The sequence below is a fragment of the Malaya genurostris genome, chromosome 2 (assembly GCF_030247185.1).
Source record: "Malaya genurostris strain Urasoe2022 chromosome 2, Malgen_1.1, whole genome shotgun sequence".
Taxonomy (NCBI): Eukaryota; Metazoa; Arthropoda; class Insecta; order Diptera; family Culicidae; genus Malaya; species Malaya genurostris.
This window is the reverse complement of record NC_080571.1, coordinates 43,723,129-43,742,480: the sequence shown is the minus strand read 5'-3', so window position 1 is coordinate 43,742,480 and position 19,352 is coordinate 43,723,129.

Here is a 19,352-nt window from a genome sequence, read left to right as displayed (position 1 = left end):
ACATAGCGCGGCCATAGTTGATTCCCTTCATTTTGACGTGAATACGTCTTCCTTTACTTCGGGGGGATCTTTTAAAAATTCTCCCTGAAAAAAAAAATGGGTAGAACTTAATCATGAATATCTCGAGTTGTACTAAACGCAATAACTCAATTCTTTCTTCATGCTATCAGCAATATGATCAGCTGTTTATGATTAAAATTTAAACAGTTTGAGATAGCCATAAGTACCTAATTATTTAAGTTTTTTTTTTATTTAGGAAACGATGCAGAAAACTCAACTCGCTTGTTTGCCTTTTCCGCACCCGGACGACGCACTGTGGTTTGAATCGACAAATACGTGAACTTAATTCTCTAGCTGCTAAATCGTTGATCCGATATACATAGTTTCTTTGGAGAACTCATTCACAAAAATATACCTCGTGATTTGAACACAATAAAAAATGTGCAAAGCCTACTACGATAAAAGTTCATTTCAACAACTTTTTTCCCTTAAGAGATAGAAAAATGATGTCTTCTACGAAGTTTTAGAACTTCTAACGAGGAAAAACTTTGCCTAAAAAGCTATAGGTTTAGCACATATAGTTCCGGATATATAAAGCATTTTCGTTTGAAACCACTTAAAATCAATCTTTTGTACATAACTTTTTTCGCAATTATTTTCAGTGTCTACTATGTTCAAGACAATTACTTAAACCGTGATATTACACATTTTTGTTGAAGACTGTGCACGGTTTAGACTTTTCCTTGAAAAGGTATTTAACGTTTAAACTATTATATAAACTAACTTTAACTACTAATAGGAAGCAGGGTCGCAGACAAAAAGGCACATACATATACTTTTTGGAAAGTTTGAATCAATTAATATAAAGATAGGAAGTGAGTAACGTGGCCTTTTTAAATTGTGTAAATAAGACAACGAAATATAGTGTGCTTTTTTGACCATTTTCTTAGCAAAAACATTTACTAAAACGACTATTTTTGGTTTATTAAAAAGAGCTTTGTAGGTGGTTGGTTTGTAGCTTTGGTGCAATGGTGTAATGATTGAATATAATTTAATATCTTACACCATTACCAGTACGCCCAAAAACATAGTTTAAATATAAGTCTTCTGAGATTAATTTTTATGTGTAGCCTGCTTGAAAGGCTGAATCCTTTTTGTAAAATCGTGTCATTCTACGAAATACGTTCTTATGAATTAAGCCATACACTGAAAAAAATAATGAAATTCACACGATTTCTAAATAAATAATACTATGAAATGGACATCAGTTCAATAAAAAATTCGTTTCAATACCATCCTCGATGTAAAACTAAATTGAAATACATTGACGATTGGTTTTACTTTTAAAGTATATTGAAAAATGAAGCACAGTGAAGTAACTTTATATTAAATTTCCTGCTCCAAATATGCACTGTTGGTGTTGGTGAGAGCAGCACGGCATATTATTTTTAAAAACACAAAAGAGTTGGTTGATAATACAAATGCTGGAGCATTTGGTCAATGATAATATAAGGTTACATACAGGCGGCACGGTAAAGTATCAAATCAAATTATGTAAATTTTGAGTCTAGACATTTTTCTAAAAGAGAAATGCCTGAACTCGAGTATAAAAACGTGCACAGACTAAGAATAAAGAATAATAATTAACAAAAAAAGTTTGTTTGGTTTTAGGAAATTTGTAACTAATCGGTTGCCTTACTGCAATTCTATTACATTTTCTACTGAAGTCGGTTATATCTCGCGATTTTTTTGTGATAACGGTCGAAAAGACACCTATCAGCATTCGCTTTGAAGAGGAATTCGGAAAGACTCGGTACTCGCTGAGAGTAAGTCATAATAATAAGCTATAGTGAAAAGTCTTCTCTTTCGTCTGGTGTTAAAACTAATGCTCTATTTTTTTATACCTCGACTGCAATTTCTTGCACAAGTTTTTGCCTAAAGGTAACTTATCGGTCGATATCACAAATACCGCGTGATATGAAGATAAACAATTTTATCAATGTACGTTTTTCCTACGAAAATGGTCCAAAAAGCACTCTATATTTTGTTGTCTCATTCACACAATTTAAAAAGGCCACGCTACGCATTAGTAACTGTATATTACTTGATTCAAGCTTTCCAAAAAGTATATGTATGCGCCTTTTTGTCTGCGACCCTGCTTCCTATTAGCAGTTAAAGTTAGTGTATATAAAAGTTTAAATGTTAAATAATCTTCCAGGGAAAAGTCTAAACCGTGCATAGTTTTCAACAAAAATGTGTAATTTTACGTTTTTAGTAATTGTCTCGAACATAGTAGACACTGGAAATGATTGCGAAAAAAGTTATTCATAAAAAATTGATTTTAAGTGGTTTCAAACGAAAATGCTTCATATAACAGAAACTACATGCGTTAGACCTTTAACTTCTTCGGTAAAGTTTTTTCTCGTTGGAAGCTCTAAAACTTTGTAGAAGACATCGTTTCTCTATCTGTAAAAGGAAAAAAAGTTGTTGAAATGAACTTTTATCGTCGTAGGCATTGCACATTTTTTATTGTGATCAAATCACGAGGTATATTTTTGTGAATGAGTTCTCCAAAGGAACTATGTATATCGGATCAACGGTTTAGCAGCTAGAGAATTAAGTTCACGTTTTTGTCGATTCAAACCACTGTGCGACGGTTTCAAGGTAGTCAGCCACATATCAGTCCTAATACTCAACTGGATGAGTAAAAGGTAATGGTGGTCGAACGGACGGAAATGAACGTCTTGTGGCCCAACAGCAGCAACAACAAATCTTCTGCATGGTATAGAGCCTTAAATCAGTCACGTACCCAGAAATCAAAAACAGATATATAATTATTTAGAAAATCTCAGACATGTGCTACAGAAATAACAAGACAGTAAACGTAAAGAAATGTAATACAATAACAGTTCCAGTAGGTCGGTGTTGAACAGTCGTTCGCACCGCACGCGTATAGCTCTTGGCTCCTGGAATTTTTTTTCTGGCTACCTAGAGTTTCATTGATTCAAGGCTTCAGTCTTTTTCAAGGCTACCTGAATCACTAACTAAGTGACTAAGTGATACAAAGAGTGATATTAGAGTGACTAAGAAATTAATCAGCCTTTTTTAAGGCTAGCTAGGAGTCTAATCGAAGACTAATTTAGCCTAGTTAATTTAATTTAAAATTTCATTAATTTCAAAAATGCCTGCGTCCAACCGGAAAGGCAACAAGCCTAAGGCTAAAAATAAGTCAATACGGAATAAATCACAATCCGTTATTCAACATTTTTCTAATAACATTCACGATCTTATAGAATCTGAATGTAAAAATAAAAGACAACGGACGGATTTCCCTTCCGTTGATCCTATGCCGTCTAACAATATTTACGAGATTCTTCCTGAATCCGATTGTAGCGACATAGAAGAAAATTCTTCAAAAATTCCCAAAATGGACGCTTGTCGTTCTGGGAAGAAACATCAATCTATGCCACCAGTGACGGTGATGATTTCCGACTTCAAAGCATTCCGTACTGAGCTTTCTACTTTTCTCCCGGAAGTAAAAGTCTCATTTCAAATCGGACGAAGAGGAGAATGTCGAGTCTTGGTGGATGGATTGGAAGATTACGAAAGTCTTATTCGATATTTGTCCGAAAAACTTCATAAATTTTATTCATATGATATAAAATCAGACAGACCCTTCAAGGCTGTCTTGAAAGGATTATCAAATGATCAAAGTATTGATGAAATTAAAAATGAACTGAAAGAATTGCTTGGTTTTGCCCCTTCCCAAGTGATACTTATGAAAAAAGAGCGAATGGTACTTCTAAACCACGCTCTGGAATTTCCCATAAACTTTCCTAAATATTTTCAATCGAAGTGATGTAAACAATTTGAAAACTTTAGAAAAAGTACGTTTCATTTCCCACATTAAAATTCATTGGGAACATTATAAACGGCATAATCGTATTGCAAACTTAACGCAATGTTTGCAAACTCTCATATTATCAAACTTGAGCGAATTCAGTACCGTTGTTTGCGAATTGCCTTAGGCTGCATGCATTCGACACATACAATGAGTCTTGAAGTTCTGGCGGGAGTTCTTCCATTAAAAGATCGATTTTGGGAGCTTTCATCACGCCTGCTAATAAGATGTGAGGTGCTGAATCCCATGGTAATTAATAATTTCGAACGACTAGTCGAGCTTCGATCTCAAACAAAATTTATGACAGTATATTTTAACCATATGTCACAGGAAATCAACCCTTCAAGATATATTCCTATCCGTGTCAGCATCCTAAGTGCCCCTGACTCAACTTTATTTTTCGATACATCCATGCAGCGTGGAGTGCATAGAATTCCGGATCATCTACGCTCGACGGAAATCCCAAAAATATTTTCAAGTAAGTTCAGGCATATTGACTCTGAGAAAATGTTTTATACGGACGGATCGCGAATTGAAGAAGCGACAGGGTTTGGTATGTTCAACAATAATGTTTCGGCCTCATTTAGGCTTCATGAACCTGCATCTGTTTATATAGCAGAGCTAGCAGCAGTTCATTATAGTTTGAGTGTAATCGTCACATTATCTCCAAACCATTATTTCCTCTTCACAGATAGTCTGAGTGCAATTGAAGTCATTCGCTAAAACGCTGCTGGCAAAAATGAACCGTTTTTCCTGGGCAAAATAAAACAGTGCCTGAACGACATATTGAACAATAATTATCTAATCACTATAGTCTGGGTCCCGGCTCATTGCTCCATTCCTGGCAATGAAAGAGCCGATATTTTAGCCAAACGTGGTGCTATTGAGGGTGAAATTTATGAGCGACCGATTGCTTTCAACGAATTCTATAGCTCGTCTCGCCAAAGAACACTTGCCAGCTGGCAAGCTTCTTGGGATAAAGATGATCTGGGTCGGTGGATGCACTCAATTATTCCGAAAATATCGACAAAGGCATGGTTCAGGGGACTGGATGTGAGTAGGGATTTCATTCGTGTGATGTCCAGACTCATGTCCAATCACTACACGTTAGATGCACATCTCTTTCGAATTGGGCTCTCCGAGACTAATCATTGTGCTTGCGGAGAAGGTTATCGGGATATTGATCATGTCGTTTGGACATGCGTGGAGTATCGTGATGTCAGATCTCAACTAATAAATTCTTTGCGTACCCAAGGTAGACTATCCAATATCCCAGTTCGAGACATTCTTGCTTGTCGTGACCTTTCATACATGAAACTTATTTATCATTTCATAAAGAAAATTGGAGTTTCAATTTAATAAAGGCCCCTTTTAAGACTTAGTTCTGATCCCAGCTGCGTCCATGGGTTCAACCAATAGCTAAATTAGAATAAAAATTATGTAATGATACAAACAAACTCGAAACAGTTTATGAAATTATCAACAAAATGTTTGAAAATAACAGCTTTTTTTTATAATTTATAGAAGTTAATCGTTTGGTTCAAATAATATTTCCGAGTAGATTTCATAATTAATGACGAGTTACCTAAGATGATATTTAAGCTATAAGAGAATATGTTTTAATAAATTCAAAACGTTGTGACTATGTTAGAATTAAATTAGGATAAGAATATTATGTAAAAGTGATGCTACGGCGAAGAAAAACTTATGTAAACTGCCTTAAGAAATAAACGTATTTATGGAAAAAAAAAAAAAAACTTAACGCAATGTCGTCGTTGCCAAGGCTTCGGTCATGGAACCAAAAATTGTCATATGGATATACGGTGTTTGAATTGTGGTAAATCGCATTCGAAAGACGCTTGTCCAATGAATGAAACCACTGATAAATTTTCATGTTCAAATTGCAATGGAAATCATAAATCCAATTATTTGAAATGTCCTGTCAGGGAAAAAATTTTAAACGCTCGTTCGCTTAGACAACAAGTCAAATCAACGACCTTAAATTTACAGAACATACCTGAAAATTCTTCTAAGGCACCTGCCAATTCGTCTTCTAACGAAAACAATGTATTGACAGGTAGATCGACCTCGTCATCATCTTCTTCTGATGTCAGTTATGCTGGTATATTAGGTAGAAATCTATCTCCTATTTCTTCTAATGTAAATAATCAAAACACAGGACCGCCTTGCAGTTCTTCTTCTAACGAAAACAATTTATTAATAGGTAGACCGGCCAAATCATCTTCTTCTAATGGCAGTCTACCTACAAATATTCCTTCAATGCCATTCGCTTCTTTAAATGAAGTCGATTTAGGCGATATAACTGAAAATAAAATGATCTACCTACAAGATCAACTTTTTCAAATGATCATCCAAATGAATTCGACTTCATCACTTTTTGAAGCATTTCAAATCGGATGGAAATTTGCAAATAATATTATAATGAATTTAAAATTTAACAGTGATGTTAAATAATTATTTGAATATTTTAAATTGGAATGCTCGATCTTTGAAATCGAGTGAAGATGAATTTTATAATTTTCTCAAAGTTCACAAAATTCATATTGCCATTGTGACAGAAACTTTTCTTAAACCAAATGTAAAATTGAAAAGTAATCCACATTATGTGGTTCATCGATTTGACAGGTTTACTGGAATTGGTGGTGGAGTTGCCATTTTTGTCCAACGGCAAATTAAACATCGAATTTTACCTTCTTTCAATACTAAAGTTATTGAAAGCTTGGGAATCGAAGTTGAAACCATTCATGGAATTTATTTCATCGCTGGAGCATATTTGCCATTCCAATGCACCGGCGAACAATTAAATTTCTTTAAAGGCGATTTGCAAAAACTTACAAGATATCGATCGAAATTTTTCGTAATAGGGGACTTAAATGCTAAGCATGTCCAGTGGAATTGTAGGCAAAATAACAGTAATGGTAAAATACTTCATAATCAACTCTCAGCTGGTTACTTTACAGTTCTTCATCCCAGTAATCCTACTTGTTTCTCTTCCGTGAAAAACCCGTCTACAATTGATCTGGTTCTAACAGATCAAAGTCACATTTGTAGTGAACCGATTACTCATGCTGATTTTGACTCAGATCATCTTCCTGTAACATTCAGACTTTCCAACGAAGCTATAATTAATCCGATTAGTTCTATTTTCAACTATCATAGAGCAAATTGGTTGGATTACAGATCTCACATTGAAAATCATGTGGATCATGAAACTATTTTAGAAAATTCTGCGGATATCGACACAGCAATTGATAATTTGAATCATTATATTATCGAAGCTAGAAATCTTTCAGTTCCCAAAGCTCAAACTAAATTAAATTCTCCTATCATCGATGACAATCTTCAACTGCTCATTCGGTTGAAGAATGTTCGTCGACGACAATATCAACGTTCTCGTGATCCTGCTATGAAAAACATAGTTAAGGATTTACAAAAAGAAATTAAACATAGATTTACTCTTTTGCGAAATGAAAATTTCGCTAAAGAAGTTGAACAAATTAAACCATATTCTAAACCTTTCTGGAAACTTTCTAAGGTTCTTAAGAAACCTCAGAAACCTATTCCTGCTCTCAAGGAAGGAAATCAAATACTTCTTACAAATGGCGAAAAAGCTCAAAAACTTGCTCAGCAGTTCGAGAGTGTCCACAATTTTAATTTGAACGTTGTGAGTCCTATTGAAAATGAAGTCTCACTGAAATATGATCATATTTCAACCCAAGTGTTATCACACGATGACATTATTGAGACGAATTTTGATGAAATTAAATCAATTATTAGAAAACTTAAAAACATGAAGGCTCCTGGTAATGATGGAATTTTTAATATTCTTATTAAAAATCTTCCCGATGTTGCCTTGAGACTCCTGGTTAAAATTTTCAACAAGTGTTTTTCATTAGCTTACTTCCCAAAAAGATGGAAAAACGCTAAAGTAATTCCTATCCTAAAACCTGATAAAAACCCAGCAGAAACATCAAGTTATCGCCCAATTAGCTTACTTTCTTCTATCAGTAAACTTTTTGAAAAAATTATCTTGTTAAGAATGATGACTCATATAAATGAGAATTCAATTTTTTTACCAGAGCAGTTTGGATTTCGTCATGAACATTCAACTACTCATCAACTTGTCAGAGTAACGAACATGATAAAATCAAATAAATCTTCTGGGTTATCCACTGGAGTTGCTCTTCTAGACATAGAAAAAGCATTCGACAGTGTTTGGCACAAAGGTTTAATAGCAAAAATGTCTGATTTCCAGTTTCCTATTTATTTGATCAAAATGATTCAAAATTATTTAACTGATCGTACTCTTCAGGTTAGCTATCAGAATTGTAAATCTGAATTGCTACCCGTACGAGCCGGTGTTCCGCAGGGTTCGAGTGTAGCTCCAATCTTGTATAATATTTTCACTTCTGATCTTCCAAATCTACCCGTTGGTTGTCAGAAATCGCTATTCTGTGACGACACAAGTCTGTTAACCAGAAATCTAAGAGTGATCTGCAGTCGCCTACAAAGAAGTTTAAATATTTTCAGTGATTATCTGTCAAAATGGAAAATTAAACCAAATGCAGCAAAAACGCAATTAATTATCTTTCCTCACAAGCCAAGAGCTTCTTTTCTTAAACCAAACAATAATCACATTCTCAAATTGAATGGCTTGGAATTGACATGGTCTGATCAAGCTAAATACTTAGGTTTAACGTATGACAAAAAACTCACTTTCAAGGATCACATTGAAGGAATCCAGGCAAAGTGTAATAAATATATTAAATGTTTATATCCTCTTATAAACAGAAATTCTAAGCTCTGTCTAAAAAACAAATTGTTAATTTATAAACAAATTTTCAGACCAGCCATGCTTTATGCGGTACCAATTTGGTCAAGCTGTTGTTCCACCAGGAAGAAAACGCTTCAAAGGATTCAGAATAAAATTCTGAAAATGATTCTGAAGCGTCCTCCCTGGTTTAGTACAAATGAGTTACACAGACTCACAAATATAGAACCATTAGATGTAATGTCACATAATATTATAAGCAAATTCCGACAAAAATCGATGCAATCTTCAATTGAATCGATTCGCTCTCTGTATTAGTTAGTAAGTTAGTATATAAGTTCCTTTTCCCCATTACACAATACAAGTAGGTTTAGAATTTTCCCTACACAAAAATCTCAGAATTGCGGAAGCAAATGATGTCTTCATGGTAATAACCAAATCATATATATATATATATATATATATATATATATATATATATATATATATATATATATATATATATATATATATATATATATATATATATATATATATATATATATATATATATATATATATATATATATATATATATATATATATATATATATAACAGGGCTGAAAAGTCACCACTTGTGGCTGAACACCCAATTTAAATCTTAATAATTTAATTTTAACTCATATTCCAATAAATAGTTATTTAAAAAAAAAAATATAAAAAAAAAAAAAAAAAAAAAACAGTTCCAGTAGAAAAGTTTAAAGTGTCTGTGAAAAACACCCGTAACAGGCACACCGAGAATTAGGTTCATAAGAAATCTTCAGTAACATTATTTTTTATCTTTGGGCCCCTCCCGAAACGAGATCCTGGGTACGGGTCTGCCTTAAATGCTCAGGTCGCTCTCTCATTCGATTTTTGAACGTTGCACAGTTGGTTAAAATTTAAATCGATAAAAGCGTGAACTTTCTTAATTCAGTAGCTGCCAAACCGTTCTTTTACTACATAAAGTTGCTTTTTAGAAATTATTTGCAAATATATACCGCGCAATCTAATTCTATCACTAATTATTCATGGCCTACTTTGATAAAAAAAATATACTCAACCCTTTCTTTCCTGGAGGGATAGAAAAATGCCATTCTCTACAAAGCTCTAGAATATGGAAAATAATTTAATAAAAAATACCAAATGTTTAGGTCGCACCGAATCGGATATACAAAGCGTTTTCTATAGCAACTCCCTCAAAACCAGTTTTTTAATCTTAACTTGTTTCGAGTTATTTTTTATGGATACTTTGTTTTGAATAATTGTAGCAAATATAAAATTCCATATTCTTGTTGGTTTATTCTTTTCTGGAGAAGTTATACAACATTTTAGCCCACCAAATCCACATTCTAAAACTTTAACTGCTTTCACTAGATGGTATAGTGATTCATATAGTGCTTAGTGTGTGTTCAAAGTTTCAAAATTTTGAATAAAATAAACTTGAAAAACGCTTATTTTTCGCATTTAATTTGTTTTATGTCTTGATAGTGACATCTTAAAAACTTGGTGTACTCGAACAACTTACTTATTTAAATATCTAATACTTTTCAATATATGCTCAGGTTATAAAGACATATTCTACGAAGATGAATCTATAAAACTGTTTTTAAAATAGAACAAATAGATCTAAAAATGCATTTTTTTCATAGTTTATATCATTCTATCATCAGTTTATTCAGCAAAACACTCGAAATGTTTGTTATTATTTAAAATGAATTATCATAGAAAAAAAAATTCAAACTTTTTTTTCAATTCGACATCGGTCTTCCTCGACTCACAAAAATTAGGGTGCCACTTTCAAAAGAAGCATTATATAATCTCGTGAAACTTCTTCGAAGACACGTAAGCTCTTTAAAATCAGTACAGTCTTTTGACCGTCTTTTTACCTTTCGCGTATTGACCGACTTCACAACTGAGGCCCGGATTGCCGAGTGTCATATACCATTTGATTCAGTTCGTCGAGAACACAAAATGTCTGCATGAGCCGACTTCCGGTTCCGGAGTTACAAGATAATAAGTGCAAATTCATGAGAAAATGCGAACTCAATTTTTTCGGAAATTTCTCAACCGATTTTCACAAACCTGGATGCAAATGAAAGGTATTGAAATTTTTTTTCGAAAAGTTGATCCGGATCCGACTTCCTGTTCCGGTATTACAGCGCGATAGTCGAAAAATTTTCAATTTTATGAGTATTTGTTCACGAGTGATGGCAGAACGAGGTGCAAATTTTTATAAAACTTACTAGTAAATTCATCTAGATGGCAGGTATATAAACCTATTTTGGGACTACTAGTATCCGGTTTTCGGTTTCGAAAGCACCGATATTAATGAAGAAAAATTACACAAAGCGGAACTTTCTTTCGTTTTTTGTCTTCGATTAGAGTTAACCTTTCGTACAGACTTTGGCTATATAACTAAACACTAATGTTGACTTAATAATATTTTTTATTTAAACGTGTCTTTGCTAATATTAAAATCAAACAGATGATACACGCTGTTGAAACGATGGCAACAAACATCCATTGGATTATTATGACCATACTGTGTGCGATGAAATGAGCGTCTAAGAAAATCCTTTCTTCGCAATGATCTTCCTGGAACATTCAAGTGAATTCTTTCAAGTAGCACGGGGCAATCAGTATCAGGTTATCAGTCAGTAGATCTAAAACGAAGAGCCTTTGTAGATGTACTCGTCTATTTTGCAGAGTCGGTAGGTTGATGAGAGCAGAGCGATTCTCGTAACGTGGTAATTGAAGATGATTCTGCCAAGGTAGTCGTCGAAGAGCAAATCGGACGAATAATTTTTGGATCCTTTCGATCCGGTCGATGTGAACATTATGATGCGGAGCCCAAATTGTAACTCCATATTCCAAAACACTTCGTACTAAGGCGATGTAAATTGTTTTTAGACAATACACATCGTTGAAATCTTGCGTGTTGCGTTTAATGAGTCCCAAAACTGCAAAGGATTTCGCAGTAACAAAGACAAACTGTTCGATGAAGCGGAGCTTGCGATCGAAAATGATGCCTAAGTCTTTAACAGATGAAACTCTCTTAATGGTAGCCGCCATTATTGAGTAATCGAATAAAATCGGTGAATGTGCTCGTGAGAAGGTTATTGAATTACTTTTCTTAATGTTCACTGTCATGCCGTTTCTATCACACCAGTCTAAAACCCTCTTAATGTCCATTTGCAGAGCACAACAGTCTAAAAGACTTGTGATGATGCGATAGAGTTTGAGATCATCTGCACTACATCACTTTAAATGACGACAATACACTGCAAAGTTCGTAAACGAATAGAACGAAGAGGAGTGGGCCGAGATGACTCCCTTGTGGAACACCCGATGTAACATTGAAGGATTCAAAGAGTACAGTTCCGACTTGTACGGTAGAACTTCAATCAGTGAGATACGACATAAACCAATTAGTTATCCAATTAGGGAATCCGTTTCGTCCGTTTATGGCTCGTTTGGATCCATCGACTTGTCGTAGATTATTGTGTACTTTGCGTTCAGTGAAAGCCGTAGCAGGTAAGTTCAGTAAATAAATCGGTAGACTACTCAGGTACGATTCTGACAAAGTCGGTGAGTTATTACTTAGCACACTTTGAAAGAATGGCGTTGTTAAAATTTCGCTTGCGCCTTCTTCGAGGAACGAAATGTTGAAAAATCGAATCTAATCTATCTATATATATAAAAATGGATGTAAGTTTGTATGTTTGTAACGCCATAACTTCGGAACCACTGAACGGATTGCCACCAAACTTGGCACAGGTACTACTCGCATTTTAGAAATGGTTTAGGGAGCATTTTTATAGGGAAGGGAGCGTAGCAAGTGTAATTAACAGGAGGGGGTCATGAAAAAATTCATATAACTTGACAAGAATCGATACGTTTTAAAGACCATAAAAAGATTTTGCAAACATTAGATATGATTTTACGGGGGGTGGATGTAGCAAGTGGCTTTAAAAAGGGGGGTGTAATGTTTGAAACGGCACAATTCCGAAACTATTGAACGGATTGCCACCAAACTTGGCACAGATACTTCATGCTCTCCTGAGATGGTCATAAGGGTATTTCTATGGGGGAGGGAGCGTGGTAAGTGTCCTTAACAGGGGGTCATGAAAAAATTTGTCTAATTTGACGAGAATCGATACTTTTTTTAGACCATAGAAACAGTTTGCATATATTAGATATGATTATATGGGTGATGGATGTAGCAAGTGCCTTTAAAAGGGGGGGGGGGGGGTGTAATGTTTGTAATGTAATAACTCCGGAACTAATTAACGGATTGCTATCAAACTTGGTACAGATCCTTATTGATCTTAAGAGATGGTCATAATGGTATTTTTGTGGAGAAGGAAGCGTAGCAAGTGTCCATAATAGGCGGGTGGTCATGAAAAAATGTGTCTAATTTGACGAGAATCGATACTTTTTGAAAACCATAGAAACATTTTGCATTCCGTAGGTATGATTATATGGGGGTTGGATGTACCTTTAAAAAGGGGGGTGTAATGTTTTTAACGGCATAACTCCAAAACTACTGAACGTATTGCAATCAAACTTGTCATAGGTACTTCTTGCTCTTCAGAGATGATCATTAGGACATTCTCAGGGGAGAGAGTGTGTAGCAAGCGTTCTTAATTTGAGAAGGCCATGTCGAAATTTATCTTATTTAAAGAGAATTGATACTTTTTAAAACCATACATACATTTTGAAAAACTCAAATGGTTTTAAGGATATTTGTGGGGGGGTGAATATAATGAGTGCCTCTAAAAAAGGGCTTTGCGCTTCAGATGATCCTAAGAGCATTTTTAAGAAGAGAGTGGGAGCGGGTGGATAAAGTAAGGGTCTCATCCAAGGGAGGAGCAAAGTTCAAATTGTTAATATAATCGAACGTAACGCCAAAACAACTCAAACTCGCCACACCTAACTAGGTGGATATTTTAAGGGGGGGGGATTGCAAAGTTTTATAACAACTCAGTAAATTATCGCCAAACTTGGCACAGATACTTTTTACTATTCAGATGAAGTCACGACAAGCTTAGGTATTCATGACAAAGGTTTATTGTAACATTTTCTTATTCGTCGTCAAACAAGATAGGGGGGCGGATTCAGACTAGGAGAAGAGGATCTTGAAAATCAATTTTCATCTTGATTTTTTTTACAAAATAAGAGAGGGGAAAGAATGTCAAGATTGTGCTAGATAGTATTGCTATCGTTAATTTGAATTAAGTAGTACTGAATTAATCGATACTTTTTGAAGAGCACAGATACTTCGTACACTACTAAGAGGTGGTCATAAGGGTTATCATGAAGGAGAGCTGTAGTAAGTTCACTAATAAAAGGGGAGGAAAGGGACAAATACAGATACTACTTTTATGTCAATGTAGATTAAAAGGTAGCAAGTGCCCCAAACATGGGAAGTGTAAGGTAAAATTGATTGAATAGCAACATAAAACTGCTTAGAGTATTACACTAAGTAGGACAACTTCGGGAATTCTGTTCGGCCTTTTCTTCCCGAAACATTTCCGAGCAACGCCGGGTCATTCAGCTAGTCTATATATATATATATATATATATAAAAATGGATGTAAGTTTGTATGTTTGTAACGCGATAACTTCGGAACTACTGAACGGATTGCCACCAAACTTGGCACAGGTACTTCTTGCATTTCAGAGATGGTTTAGGGAGTACATTTATATGGTAGGGAGCGTAGCAAGTGTCATACACAAGGGGGGGTGATGGAAAAATTCATATAACTTAACAAGAATCGATACGTTTTGAAGACCGTAGAACCATTTTGCATACCTTAGATATGACTATATGGGAGTGGATGTAGCAAGTGCCTTTAAATTGGGGGGTGTAATGTTTAAAACGGCATAATTCCGAAACTACTGAACGGAATGCCACCAAACTTGGCACAGATACTTCTTGCTCTTCTGAAATGGTCATAAGGATATTTTAATGGGGGAGGGAGCGTAGTAAGTATTCTTAACAGGGGGAGGTCATGAAAAAATTTGTCTAATTTGACGAGAATCGATACTTTTTTAAGACCATAGAAACATTTTACATATATTAGATAAGATTATATGGGGGGTGGATGCAGCAAGTGCCTTTAAAAGGGGGGGAGGGGGGTTGTAATGTTTGTAATGGCATAACTCCGGAATCACTGAACGGATTTCTATCAAACTTGGCACATGTACTTCTTGCTCTTCAGAGATGGTCATAAGCATATTTTTATGGGGGAGAGAGCGTAGCAAGTGTCATAACCAAGGAGGCGTCATGAAAAAATCCACACAACTTGATGAAAACCGACATTTGTTGAAGATCTTAGAAACATTTTGCATACCGTAGATTTAATTTAATGGAAGATGGATGCAGCAAATGCCTTTAAAAAGGGGGGTGTAATGTTTGTAATGGCATAACTTCAAAACTACTTAACGGATTGCTATCAAACCTGGTACATGTACATCTTGCTCTTCAGAGATGGTTATATGAATATTTCCATGGGGGGAGGGAGCGTGGAAAGTGTCCTTAACAAAGGTGGTCATTAAAAATGTTATCTAATTTGACGAGAATCGGTACTTTTTGAAGACACTTTTTGCACAACTTAGATAAGATTATAAGGATATTCTGTGGGGAGAGGGTGTAGTAAGTGCCTCTTAAAAAGTAGTGTAATGTTTGTAACGGCATAACTCCGGAACTATTGCACGAATTGCTATAAAATTTGAATATGGATTGCTATCACACTTGGCATAGCTGCTTTTTGCTCTTCTGAGATAGTTGTAAGGGTATTTTTATGGGGGAGAGAGCGTAGCAACTATCCTTAACAGGGGCCATGAAAAAATTTATTCAATTTGACGAGAATCGATACTTTTTGAAGAATATAGATACTTCTTGTGCAACTTAAGGTATTCGTGTGGGGTGGATGTAGTACGTCCCTCTGAAAAGGAGATGTAAAGTTTGTAACAATGCAACTCCGGAACTACTGAACAGATTGCTATCAAATTTGGCACAAAGAAGCTCTTCAGAAATGATCATTAGGACATTTTCAGAGGGGAAAGTGTGTAGGAAGTGTCCTTAACAGGGGGGAGAGGGTCAATGACGAAATTTGAAGAGAATCTATATTTAGACTAGAAGAAGGGGTTTTTGAAAATAAATTTTAATCTCCCATTTTTTATAAAACAAGAGAGTGGCAAGAACTTCAAGGTCGAATTTTTCTTTAAATAATTTCAAAAGATTTGGTTCCATTTTGCCGGGGAATTCAAAGAACTAAGGGAAAATAATCTTTGTCTGCCTAAGAACGTGAGTGTATTCAAGTCTCAGCATGTACCAAAGGTGGGAATCGATATTTTTTGAAAAGCACAGATACTTTCTATACTACTCAGGGTAATCATGAAGAACATCTGTAGTAAGTTCACTGACAAAAAGGAAGTTAAATAAAAATAGATTATATGGTTATTTAGAGTGTGAGAGAGTGGGGTAAGTGCCCCGACTTGGAAAAAGAAAGGGAAAATTAATCGGGTTTTACGAAAAATTTACGAGTACAGTATATTTCTAGCAACTAAGTGAGGTTCACAAAAATATTCACAAGAGTGAGGGGGAATAAGTATTCTCAACATTGATCTGAATTGACGAAATCATACAACCAATGTGCATTTTATTATGTAAATTGAAAAAATTGTCGACTCAAGGTAATGGAAATAAATTTACAACAACAATTGTATTAACTGAATCGTTATTCTATAAGTTTTCCTCCCTGATGAACGGCCAAAATGGTTAAAGCCTTGGTAAAATGAATTATATAAAAATGTTATTCTATAGTACGAATGCAGTTATGATGTTAAACAGCCTTTCGTTATGAAAAAATCATTATCAGATGGATTTTTTGAGCAATGAATGATGTCATAAATATTTTTATAAAGAGGAGAGAGTATTAAGTGTTCATAGCTATGGAAGCCAAAGGTATTGTAGATCGCATGTGACGAGGAAGTACGGAAGTGCGTTACAAGCACATATACATATGAAACTCGGAGGTTACTAAGAAGGTATTAATAGAGAGAAAGGTGTTTTAAATGTTTCTAACAAAATGGTTCAAATACAAAACTGACCCAGTTTGTCGAGAATACCATGAAAATTATGATTATTGTGAGTTCTGAGATGGGACACTGATCATTCGCCATCTGAACATGAACGGAGTATTGTTCAATCGAGTTGCCGTCTAAGTTATGTTTCACTACAAGAGTATTTCACTAAGCAGGACAACTTCGAGAATTTTTTTCGGCCTTCCCTTCACGAAACATTTCCGAGCAACGCCGGGTAATTCAGCTAGTTCCCAATAAAACTTTTCTGTTGCTTCATCCAAATTGCTCTGCGTGAGTATTTCAACCTAATTTACACGTGAAATTTGATCATTTAATTCTTGATAATTGCATTGATTGAAATCGAAGAACATGTCCGCATCGTCATTCGAAGGCAACGAGTGTGAAACTTCATTTTTTTTCAAACGAAAGGGTAGTGATAATGATCGAGTTTCATTAGAGGCAAGGGTGGTGCGAACATTTCGCAATCATTGGCATCACGGGCCGACATTGGAAGAAAAATTGTTGCAATTTATTTATAATTCTTGAAAGATTTTTTCTCAGTTTTTCATCTTATCAAAATGTTTTGCAGTCCGAATTAGCACCCGGCTCTAAGTAAGTCACTAATTCCGTGTCACAAACATTGCGTCCATTCATATATGAACACAAACTGCGCAAATTCTCACAGAACACGAAAAACACAAATGGCACAGGTTGGTGCAACGGAAACCGAAACATAGTGCAACGTTTACGAAAGGAAACCCAGTTGCCAGGGACGAGCAAAGTCGCCCACGGGAGTAACCATTCTGGAACAATCCCAGTTCCGGTGGAAGCCGAAGCAATGTTAATAAATTTTCACAGTCGATAAATTACTACACAGGGTTGCACAGGGGATGGGGGAAAGACACCGTATTTAACAGACTGAAGGAAGATCCTGGCTTAACCTGAAACTGCGAATAAAAAAAACATCACGCGTTCACGGGCTTCCGTGGGATGGTTTATTTACGAACGTGTTATGAGTGTTAGCGAGCAGAGCAGGCTTTGACTTTAAAAACTAAACGGAAGCAAAGGAAACTACCGACCATTTTGCAATGGAACATGGAGGTTGAGTGCAAAAAAATCTGAAATTTAAAACTCGTATAAACGGTACTGGTACCGATATAAAAACGATAGAATCCATGTTAGTTCAAAAAACGTGCTTAATCCACCAGCAGTGAGATGATACCTTTTTTATCAATCAGCACGTGTTTTTCGCGTGAATATTCTTCGTTGTGTTTAGTTTTCATGAAATTATTTTAACATAATGACCGTCGTTTTAAATGAATTGTAATTAAAATTTTCGAACTGCAACACGAATCGAAGATAGAAATTCTATGAACCTTAATATTATTCCTTTCAATCTTCTCTTTAAAGTTTTTGTCATTATTTATGATACTTCCAGAAACGGTATTCAGAGACCAGCAATACCAAAAATAGTTCGTATGTTTATGAATTAGTATGACAAATAAATTGAAATAGTTTTGAACCCAACATTGAAATTTTGTTAGTAACGTCATCTTCTATGACTGTTTGAATTTAGAACACTTATCACTCTGTAATTTCATAATTGGAAATTTATTTTAATTTGAACTTTTGTTTATTAAATTTGTTTTGACCTTCTTTTAGCTTCTCTATTCCCGATGCTTTTGAAAACGATCTGTGAACCCGATAAACCCGATAAATGTGTGTGAAATTTTTAAACTAATCACCCTGTATCTCCTGAACCGTAAGTCGAATCTGATTGAAAAACAAGCAGTTTTATGAGACCTTCAGACCTTTTAGTTGAATGTTAGATGAACGAAATCGGTTCAGTCATTTACTAGCAAAATGAGTGACATTATTTTAATTTCATTGCATATATCATTCTGTAGCTCCGAAACCAGAGGTTGGATCTAAATGAAATTCAGATATCTTGTGGGAGCATAGGACTGTTCACATGAGTCTAAATGTGTAGAAATCAGTTAAGCCAGAAAAATCCGAGAAAAATTCAAGAAATTATTTCTCACACACATATTTGTTTCTCTCGATGAATTTTGTCGAATGGTATAAGGGTGTAAGAAATCGTGTTCTTCCAGTAATTATTGTTGCAAGCAGTATAAATCAATATAAATATTGAATATTGGTTTGAATTTGAAAATACTGTCATTTTTCTAATACATATGTCATATTCGAACGATCATTTTGCCAAAAACAAACCGTGCTAAAATTGAAACGTCATATAAAATGGTACTGTGCATGGTCTTTCAGGTACCAAGGAACAATTGCATAACACATTATTGAAAATCGTGTTTCACGCGTAAAACTCCTACTACTGAAATAAGACGAAAAGACGCTTACACAAAAATATCGATATCTCTGTTAAAAATGGACGGATTTAAACAATCTATGACTTGTTGGAAAGCTGTGTGGAATCTAAGTCTGAATACATATTCTGTTTTCAAGGTCAATTGTGACAAATAATGTCAAACAAAAATGATTTTTTTAACATAAACATTTGATCTCAAAACCAT